This window comes from Lygodium microphyllum, chromosome 6, assembly GCF_053477565.2.
Source record: "Lygodium microphyllum isolate KBCC chromosome 6, Lygodium_microphyllum_v1.1.10, whole genome shotgun sequence".
Taxonomy (NCBI): domain Eukaryota; kingdom Viridiplantae; phylum Streptophyta; class Polypodiopsida; order Schizaeales; family Lygodiaceae; genus Lygodium; species Lygodium microphyllum.
In genome coordinates, this window is record NC_141140.1 from 27,958,794 (window position 1) to 27,969,808 (window position 11,015).

The window sequence follows — 11,015 nt, forward strand, 5'->3', positions numbered from 1 at the left end:
ATAGGCAATTTTTAAAGAAGACTACAAATCCCACAACCGCAAAATTCGAAGATCGTGAAAGCCAAACAAAAATCTATAAGCCATGATTACCCGACTTTGAGCTACGCTCATCCCGCTAATTGGATTTTGAGAGTGTGAGGTCTTTTGGATTTATTACAGGATGATGGAACAAAATATGGACGATTTAATGGCTGAAGGCGATCTTCCTGAACCTACGATGGAACAAAAATTGGATTGAATAATGATGCAGCTTGATGAAGAACGAAGAGCCGGACAAGCTTTGCAAGTTCAATTGGCCAATTCGCAACGATCGACCATCGACAAAGATGGCCCACAACCCAAAGATCTTATCCGACGAACCATCGATGCGACGCTCAAAGCTTAATCCATCCGCAAAGAAAGAAAGATAAGTAAAAGAAATTTCAAATTCCATACTTTCAATGGAACTCGATATGGAAAGACTGTTCTTGCATTCATCATTTAGTTTGATGATTACTTTCATGAAGAGACATACGCTGAAAAAGACAAAATTAAATGTGTCACTAATCACTTAGTCGATCGAGCATCTCTTTGGTGGACCATGGTTTGTAAGAGCATAGATTGTCCCACTACCTAGGAGAGTTTCAAAAAGAAGTTTCTGTAGAATTTCCTTCCTCCTCAATTTCATGAAAAAGCCATAAAGCAATGGGATCTTCTACAGCAAAGAGATCGTGAGCCTATTTCCCAATACACTGAATGTTATTGGAATGCCCTACTGCAACTCCAAATGCTAGAAGATGTACCTGAAGCGACTCACAAGCACAAGTTTATGTCTGGATTACTTGGGCATTACTACGCTGAAGTCAATATGTTCAAACCTACAACTCTTGAAGATGCAATTTCTTTAGCTCATGACACTGAAGACAAGATTCGAGGAAGAGACAAGCATCCACAACAATTTCAAGCAAATGGTAACTATGGTTCCAAGCAATTCAATTCAAATTTTAGAAGATTCAATCAAAGTCATTCTCTTTCATCATCTTTCCGTAAGTCTTGGATAAAACCACTTGATTTGCCATTAAATACCAATCAAAACCTTAAGCCATCCTCATAGCCAAATCCCAATATTCGTAGACTTCCTGCCATTGCCAACAATGTATCTAAAGCCAAACCTATAGTTTGTTAGAAATGCCATCAACTTGGACATCTAGCAACCAATTGCCAATCAAAGAAACCACATGTCCATATCAATTATCTTGGAGCAATGGAAGATGAAGAATGTGAGAAAATTCCTGACTTTACGGAAGATGAGGACGACATTGCTACACCTTCGGATACTTTACCAAGTATGCCAACTCCACATTCTTTGTTGACAATGAAATGTTTAGTGCATGGAAAAGAAAAGATTATTTTGCATGATGATGGTAGTAGACATGATTTTATTTCTGCAAAGTTAGTGAAAGAATTGAAATTACAAAATGTTCCTACACATTATCGTATTAAAGCAACATTCTTTGGCACAAGATATAATGGAACACAAGAGGTGCATGACTTAAAAATTAAAATTGGTGAATATACTGAAAGAAGGAATTTTCTACTTGTACCTTTACAATCCAATGATATTATCCTAGGTATGCCTTGGCGTCATCAGCATAATCCTGACATAGATTATTCCACGCATTCAATTAAAATTTATTTTCAAGGAAAACACATTACATTGCATGGTATGCACGCATCTAATAATTTTCCACTGCTTACTCATACTCAAGCTAAATGTGCATTACATAAAAGTAGTAAATCTTATCTAATTTGGGTGAATGAACTTCAAGCTAAAGAAAAACATATGCATCCTAGGCATAAAGAATTTCTTGCACAATTTAAAGATTGTTTTGCTGATGATTTACCACCTGGACTACCTCCTTCACGTCCTGAAGATCACAAAATAGATTTAATTCCTGGTACACAACCACCATGTAAAGCACTATATAGGCATAACAAGATTGAACATAAAGAAATTCAAAATCAAGTTGAGGAATTATTAAAGAAAGGATTAATTGGACCTAGTAGTTCTCCATTTGGCACACCTGTTTTATTGGTAAAGAAGAAGAATAATACTTATCGCATGTGCATTGATTATCGTGCCCTAAATAAGATTACTATAAAGAATAGATATCCAATTCCTAGGGTAGATGATCTTATGGATAAACTACAAGGTTCTGCCATATTCAGTAAAATAGATCTTAAATCAGGTTATCATCAAGTGAGATTAGATAAATCTGATATATTCAAAACTGTATTTAGAACACAATTTGGACATTATGAATTTCTAGTGATGCCTTTTGGATTGACTAATGCACCTGCTACATTTAGCCCAATGATGAATCACATATTCTTGAAATATCAGCATTGTGTTATAGTATTCTTTGATGATATCTTGGTATTCAGTAAAAATGAGAAAGAGCATTATGAACATCTGTCTTTAGTTTTTAAGTTGTTGAAAGATAATCAATTGTATGCTAATCCAGAAAAGAGTGAATTCTTTCAAACAGAAATTGAATATCTAGGTCATATTGTGTCATCAGAAGGTATTAAGGTTGACCCTAAGAAGATAGAAGCAATATTGAATTGGCCTACCCAAAAATGTGCATGAGTTACGTTCTTTTCTAGGTCTTGCTATTTTCTACAAGAAGTTTGTGCAAAATTTTTCATTACTTGCTTTGCCTTTGACTAAACTTTTAAAGAAAGGTATTGTTTATCATTGGTCTGATAATCAACAAAAATCTTTTGATTTATTGAAACATGCATTAACCCATGCTCCAGTATTACAACTACCTGATTTCAATCGACCATTCTTTTTAGTAGTTACTGATGCTAGCGGATCTGGAATAGGAGCTGTACTTATGCAAGATAATCATCCCATAGCCTATTCTAGCTGTAAATTGAAACCATCTGAACTTAAATATTCTACATATGATAAGGAATTGTTAGCTGTAGTACAAGCTTTAAGACAATGGAAACATTACTTAATGGGTTCTGAGTTTATGATTAAGACTGACCAACAAAGTATTAGACATCTCCTTAGTCAACCCCAAATCTCTGACCAACATATCAAATGGGCAACTTTCATTCAGAGTTTTCATCCCCTTATACAATATCAATCAGGAAAAGAGAATGTAGTAGCTAATGCTTTAAGTAGAAGACCGACCATTCATAATACCTCTGTCATATCATTTGATTCACTTACCCCCTATGAAAGATACTTATCATCAAGATATTACTTTTCAAACTGATTGGAATAAATTAGTTGGAAATAATTACTGGATTCCTATTGCTTCACTATCTTACAATGATGGATTCATGTTTCATGAAAAGAGATTATGTGTTACAGTTCCATTTACATCTTTTGTTTTGAATGAGATTCATTGTCATAGAGGTATTATATCTTATTTGCGTACATTGACTGAAGATTTTTATTGGCCGCATATGGACACTGATGTATCTAAATTTGTTTCTGAATGTTTAGTTTGTCAAAGAGTTAAGAGATATCATGGTAAACAATATGGTTTACTTATGCCTTTATCTATTCCATCAAGACCATGGGAACAGATTTCTATGGATTTTATTACTAGTTTACCTAACACTAAAGCTAACCATGATATGATTTGGACTGTTGTAGATAGGTTTAGTAAACAAGCATATTTCATTCCATGCAAGAAAACTTTAACAGCATCTTAGGCAGCACAATTGTTTTTTAAAACTATTTTCACTAATCATGGTTTACCAAAAGTTATTATTTCTGATCGTGATTCTAGATTCTGTAATAATTTTTGGATTACTTTGTTTGCTAATCTAGGAACAAAGATTGATTTCTCATCTGCATTTCATCCTGAAACTAATGGTTAAAAAAAAGCCACTAACAGTACTATCTTAGATCTTTTACGTGTATACACTATTTCTAAACCACATACATGGGATACACATTTACATTTACTTCACTTGGCATATAATAATACACCACACACAGCTACAAAGAAAGCACCATTTGAAGTTATTTATGGTTATAGACTGTCTACACCTGTTGCATCTTTGTCAAATAAGAATCAAAGTGCTGATGATATTGCTAACATGCACGCTACTATTTTTGATGAAGTTAAAGATATGATTACCAAAGCCCAGCAATCATATACAAAACAAGCCAATAAGAAAAGACAGGCCATGAATTTCAAAGTTGATGATTATGTTTGGTTAAGAATAGAAAAACGTAGATTACAAAGTGTAGATAAACACCCAGTTGTGAAATTAGCACCTAGATTCTATGGACCATTCAATATCATTCACAAAATCAATGACAATGCATTTAAGTTAGAACTACCACCACATTGGAAAATTCAAAACACCTTTCACATTAGTTTATTACGACCCTTTAGAGGCCAATTACCTGTACACCCTATTTATGAAAACCCACCTTTGTTAGATGAAGAGACTGAAATCCTTGAGGCTGAAGCTATCATAGATACTGACTTTATGAACACTAGAACTGGACGTAGATATTCTAGATATTTGGTCAAATTTAAAAACCATCCTGTTGAAGAGGTCCAATGGATGCACGCTAGAGACTTAAATGCTTTCCCCACTCTGTTAGCTCCATATTGAGCTAATAGCAATTGAGGACAATTGCTATCCCACCCCGAGGGTATGATGCCAGGAGACATATTTCATGGTGGATTCCGTGCCAGGGTGGATTCCGTGAGGTTTTACAGTGGATTCCGTAAACTTTGTTTACCGGGGCTCATACACAAAGTGGATTCTTTGTGTGAGAAGTCGATGGGGACGCCTATCCTTTTCAGGCGTTTTGTTAATTTAGTGTGTACATGGATGGTTCCATAGCGGGTGATTCCGTAAAATACATATTAAATTAATAAACGTTTATGAGTTTAGAGTGCGCACTCGTGATAAATTAAGGTTAGGATTGATTTCTAACCAATTGATTTATTTATATAGCTGAAGACTGCTAGATATTCACTTTTGTCGGTTTAATTGTATTATTGTACTAACGATTATGAATGCTTCAGTTGATGTGTAGAGATAGCAGTAGTGGCAGAGGAAAGCATTGGAGGATAGCGTGTATTCGAGTTATCGTCAATATTTTGATGGGCGCATACCTTAGGCATGGCGCCTATATTTTGTCTTGCCTATTTATTAAGGCATTGGATATTTATTTATTATTTTTGTATGCGCATGGGCGCACGATTATGATATTTGTATTTGGACATTGTATTGGGTATGCCTGACTTCTTGGGCACCCGCCCATTAGCTTTATTTCTATTTGGCACTAAAGCAAACTCAAAAGCCAAAAGTGTGCTATTTTGTAATTTGGGCTATTATTTGAGCTTGAAGATGATTAATACATAAAATACATGCTTTGTGGAGCGCTCACACAAGGCATGGGGGGAGATTGCACCCAATTGGTCTCTTGTTCATGTCGTGCATGCTTTCTACCTTGAGTTTTGTGCAAAAAGTAGAGTTCTTTTGTTCTTGGGGACCTTTTGACGCTCACTACGTGTGCTTACGGCATCCAATCTGTGCACGAGATTTATAAAGCTTAGTGGCATGTCGAGCACTTGTATTTTGCTTGCACCTCCATGGTCATGAGTAGCTGCTAATTTCAACCTATGATGCATAAGTAAAAATATGGAATTGTGTAAAGGCATCTTGTTGCACCTCACAAAGGATAGGACATATAACTCGTAACGCATTTATGTAATTAATTCTTGGTTGCGTCTTGCGATTAAGGTAATCATAGACGGACATTAAATGATGTCCGAATAGTTGCAATGCATGGAAAGGATTTATGTACCTTGCATATTGCATGCAATGATAATTACACCCTAGGTCAGATTAAGTGCTAAAGGACAGATTAGATCAATAATGGCCTCATGGCATTCGCTCATGCATGGAGTTCTTATCAAAGTTTGAATGCATCTTCATTGAAAATATTAAAGCTTTGATTCCGTTGCATCATTATAGTTTAGGGCAAGGAAAATAAAAGATCATCGTAAATCTTATAGCTGCATAGAAGGAAAAAGTCTATGGTCTTGAAATCACATATTTGTATGGAATGTTATATCTTGTAGTTCCTTCCATCTTTTAGAGAAAAGTACTTGCTAATCTAGAAGGAAGTATTTGCATCTTTAAAAAGGGATGATTGTCTCTAGCTGTGGGTTAGTTAAATCAACTAAGTAATCCACTTCGAGTTGAGTAGCTCACTTTAAATTCATAAAGATACGATTAGATTGTATATGACGATCACCTCAAAGTGTTAGGTAGGGTTAAGTTACATTAAAATTTTGCCTAGTATCGCACTTGGGATGCCGATTTAAGACTTTTGATCTCAAAGATCCTACCCACATTCACGGAATGTTAGGGTTAGCTAAGCGCCCATGCAAGAACAATCTAGGGTTCTCACCCTAGTGATCGGATGACCAAATGCTAGACTTCTGCACGGAAATTAGAAGCCCTACGGCCAAAGCATTATCGGCTTAGTAGGGTTAGGGTTGGATTGGGTCAAGAGGACTCCCAAACCCTACATCTTGACCAAAGGTATTCTTAACCAAGGAATACCATGTGATGGGAGAAATAATCCCACAAGTTTGATGCAATACTCATCTCGTGCAATAACGTCGCATGGTTTTGTGCCTAAATCACAAAAATAGTATTGCCACTCCGTAGAACAAGTTTGGAAAGTTCTAAATACAAGCCTAATTTTCTAGAGGATGAGTAGTTATCCTGTTACATCACCCTTCCTTGGGGCTAAATTGCCAAGTTAGGATAATTATGGATTACCTGGCAAGCAATCAAGTGAGGACAACGGGGTTGTCCAGGATGTATTGACCCTAATATAAGAAAACCTAAGGTATTGATAATCTGGGTTAACAGGGTATAAACCCTAACCCAAGAAAATAGGGTAACAAGCAACTCAGCTTATGAAACCCTTGGGATCTTGCCAAGTCTCCATTGATCCCGGATCGAATGCTGGATGTATTCAGAGCAAAGGATTCACACCTTAGTAGTTGGTAGTATAAACAACCACTGGAGTGCTTGTGTTTGTACACTTAGGAGCACTGTTTGTTCTTTTTTTTGCTCAAGGAACTAATGTTGGAAAATAACTAATGCTTCTGGTTGAAAGCCTAGAGAGAGAGGTAGCATCAGTTACCCCCGACTATCTGCCTGACCCTATCCAAGGGGGGTGTTAGCCGCGCCAAGTACGCGGACCGAGCCCACTGCAAGAAGTCTCTCTGTGGGTGCTACTTGGAGCAGGAGGGTGCTTGGGTGCTAGGGGGGGCTCTGGCCGTAAATTCCTTGCCTCCGGACCCTACACAAGAGGCCGATGTGACTCGAGATTGGATCTCGAGGCCCGCATACAAGTCTACGGGCGGGACTTGGAATGGCGATCCCTGAGGATTGCTGGAATTACCTTCGGGCAGATTATGGAATTGCCTTCGGGCAGATTATGGATTAGCCTTCAGGCGGATTATGGAATAGCCTTCGGGCTAGATTATATGATGTATTCCAAAGACTGATAAATAAAGATCAAATGTTAAAAAGGAACTTGCTTGACATTGTTTTTCTACGTCAGTGCCTAAGTTACGTGAAGGAACCAATGATTAATAGGTTAATTAAGGAAGCTATTTTTACTTGTCAAGCTAAATGTGGTAGGTAATTAGATAACTAAAGCAACCTGAGAAAAGTGCGGTGGATGTGACCATGGGTCCATCCTACAGAAGGGTGGTCCCAGTTGGCCATGAACTTTTCTCGAAGGAATTGACAGTAAGGTAACAACAACCTAGAATCTAGAAAGTTAGAGTCCCGATTTATACTGTTTTAGGGGAACGGAATGGGACTATGCCTTACGGGCAAAGAAGTCGAGCTTCGCATCCCTCTCGTTTCCCATTCTCCTTGAACCTAGTGCATTATAAATCCGCTTCGACCCTGATGTTTTTGCGTAAAGTAGTTCATCTGGGGCTCGACTCTAGTTACCTCTGAGGAACTTGACCATTAGGGAAACCCTAATTCAGGTCGGTCCTAAGTGGGAACGGTCGGAATGCTTCCACTTCGTGGTAGACTCGGGAAGACCTAGATCGCAAACCCCGTGAAATTCCATGGGAGCACCGGACGACGCTTTCTAGACTCTCTTTCTAATGGGTTGCTAAGACGTGTCCTGCAAGTGGACATGGGGACACGTCACATGGGGGCTTCTACATCCGTCAGAGGACCCAGGGAGCTGATGTCACACCTAGGTGGAGGCCGCACCTGCACAGGCAATGGAGGGGGGGACTTTTGCAGCAACAGGGGGGAAAACTCCTTGATGACAAGGAGGAGGGTGGGCTTTTAAAGGGGGGGTGCATCCGAATGTCGCCACCTGGGCAGCATGCCCCTCCCCTTCTTCCACATCACTCCCTCTCCCTCTCTCCCTGACGTACTATCGGGGAGGGAATGGAAAGGGAAAAAAATTTAAGAAATTTTAGAAAAAAGGAGGGGGGGGGGAATGTTACATCCTCTCCCCCTTAGAGGAATTGAGATGTCCTCATCTTGAGAGAAATTGGGGAAGACAAACACAATTGGGGCTTATAGCCTGTGGGTTAGGGCCCATCACGCTTTCGTTGTGCAACCCTGATTACTTAAATTCTCATCTTAAAATAACAACTTGCCATAACTCATAGGGTTCAATAGGATTCATTCCAAGTACAGGACTTATTATCTCGAGAGGATCTTCCTAGGTCATCTAGTCATCCTCAAAGGTTACAACACGCTCCAAGCCTTCATCATCATGTGGTTCATAATCTGAGCCAAAAGTATGGTTTAGATGACTTCATTTGACTGCACATTCTTGATTCTCAGGGTCCAACTCATGACAATTTGTTTGGATGTGTCCTAGTTCATTGCGGTGGAAACATCGGTGGTTGGGGCATCTCTTATGGATGTGTCCTATCTCTTCGCACTTATGGCACCTCTTGTCTTGATCCAGTGAGTCATCTTCATCATAGTTGCTTGATTTAAGTTCTTGGATGATTGGATTTTCTCAGACTAATGAGTCTTGCAAGTCTGTTGGGAACATTGATTCTAATCAAGTTTTTATGGGTGGATTCAACCCAGCACAGAACTTTGACACCTGTTGTGTCATATCCATTGGGGGTGCATACTTTAGGAGTGAAACGAACTTTGAATAATATGCTTCAAGGGATAATCTTAGCTGCTTCAAGTTGTAGAATTCATTCATTTTTTGTGTGTGGTAGGCAAGTGGCAGATACCTCCCTCCCACAGCTTCCTTAAGCTTATTCCAAGTGACTGTCCCCTCCGAGATTACTTGGTCTCTGCACCACTGTTTCCACCAAAGTATCGCTTCGCCTGTAAGCTTAATTTTAGCGAGCATGGCTTGATTAGCAAGTACAGTTCCTCTCAAAATAGTCCTCCATGGACTCAATCTAGATCTCGGTGTCAGCTTGAACAGTCCTTCCCTTGCCATCAAACTCGGGTGGCTTAATTTGCTTGAGAAGGAAATTCTTCTCTTGCATTTCAGCATTTGTAGGTGCAAAAAGTGCTTGATAATCAAGCCATACCACTTAGGTTATTTATGTTATGTCTATGATCCAAACGTTAATCAATCATGAATCATTAAGAACTTTTGCTCTGATACTAATTGTAATGTGCCCGCCCCTCAAATTTCAAGACACGTCTTAGTAGCCCATCAAGAGATCAATCTAGAGGACACCGCTCGTCACTTCCAAGGAATGACACAGGGTTTGTCAACTAGGGTTTCTCAAGTCTGCCTCACAACAGAACTTATCCAGCCATTCCCACTAGGATCCACCTGAAGTCCTAGTTCCTAGCCAACATTGTCTGAGGTCATAGACCAACTTTTTCCTAACATTTCTCATTAACATTTCCTTTTAGGAAAGCTCTTGGCTAATCGAGACCACCCTTCCGTAGGATAGACCCATTGGTCACATCCACCACGCTTCCCTCAAGGGTTATCTTAGTTATCTAATTACTACCACGTTATGTTTGACATATAAAGGCAACTTCCTTAATTAACCCATTAATCACATGTTCCTTTACGTAATTTAGGCCACACACACAAAGACAGGTTAAAACAAGATCAAACACTTCCTTAACTTATCTTCTGATTAATGTGTGTCTCTTGCCCATACAGGAGAATTAAGTGCTCCTTTTTGCCTCCGCAAAAAAATCCTTCCGTCTTTCGGCAATAAAACTCGAAGGTTTATCCTTCCAAGATTCTGCCTTGTAATTAGTATTAAGGCCCCGAGATCCCATCCAGAGTCACGTAGAATACTTGTGTAGGGCCCGGAGGCATTGGGATTTAGAGCCAGAGCCCCCACTGGCACCCAAGCGTCCTCCTATGCTAAGTGATCTCCACGGAGAGACCTCTCATGGCGGGTTCGGTCCACATTCCTGGTGTGGATTCACAACCCCCTTGGTTAGGGTTTGGCGATTCACAGGGGGTAGCTAGCACCATCCTTCCTTAATTATCCCTTTAGGAAATCAACCATAGCTGAAGCAACCAACATAATAACAATTTCTAGGGAAAACATGCCTTTCGTTCTATGGTAATCTGTCATCTCAGACCCAACCATGAAACCATCAAACACTCCCCACTTGTGTTAACATTCAAAACCACATTAACAAATAGTTGAATGCACAACCTCTCGCTTCAAGGCATCACAATCCCATTGCATGCACAATCAGAATTTTAACTAGATGTATTAAAACAATTGCTTAAGGGATTTACAATCTTTACAAACTGGCAAGCATAATCTGGGTCAACAATCCATTTAGGGTTAGGTCACCAGCTTCAACTAAGCTAGGAGCATATCCATTTGCGATAGTCCACATCAAGATCGATAAAATAATTCGCACGCAATTATACTTATTCCTAATGCACTAGATCACATGTGACTTGCGTCTATGGAAGTCTAGGGTTTTTTCTAATGATGGAAGTATATCTCATTGAACATAAA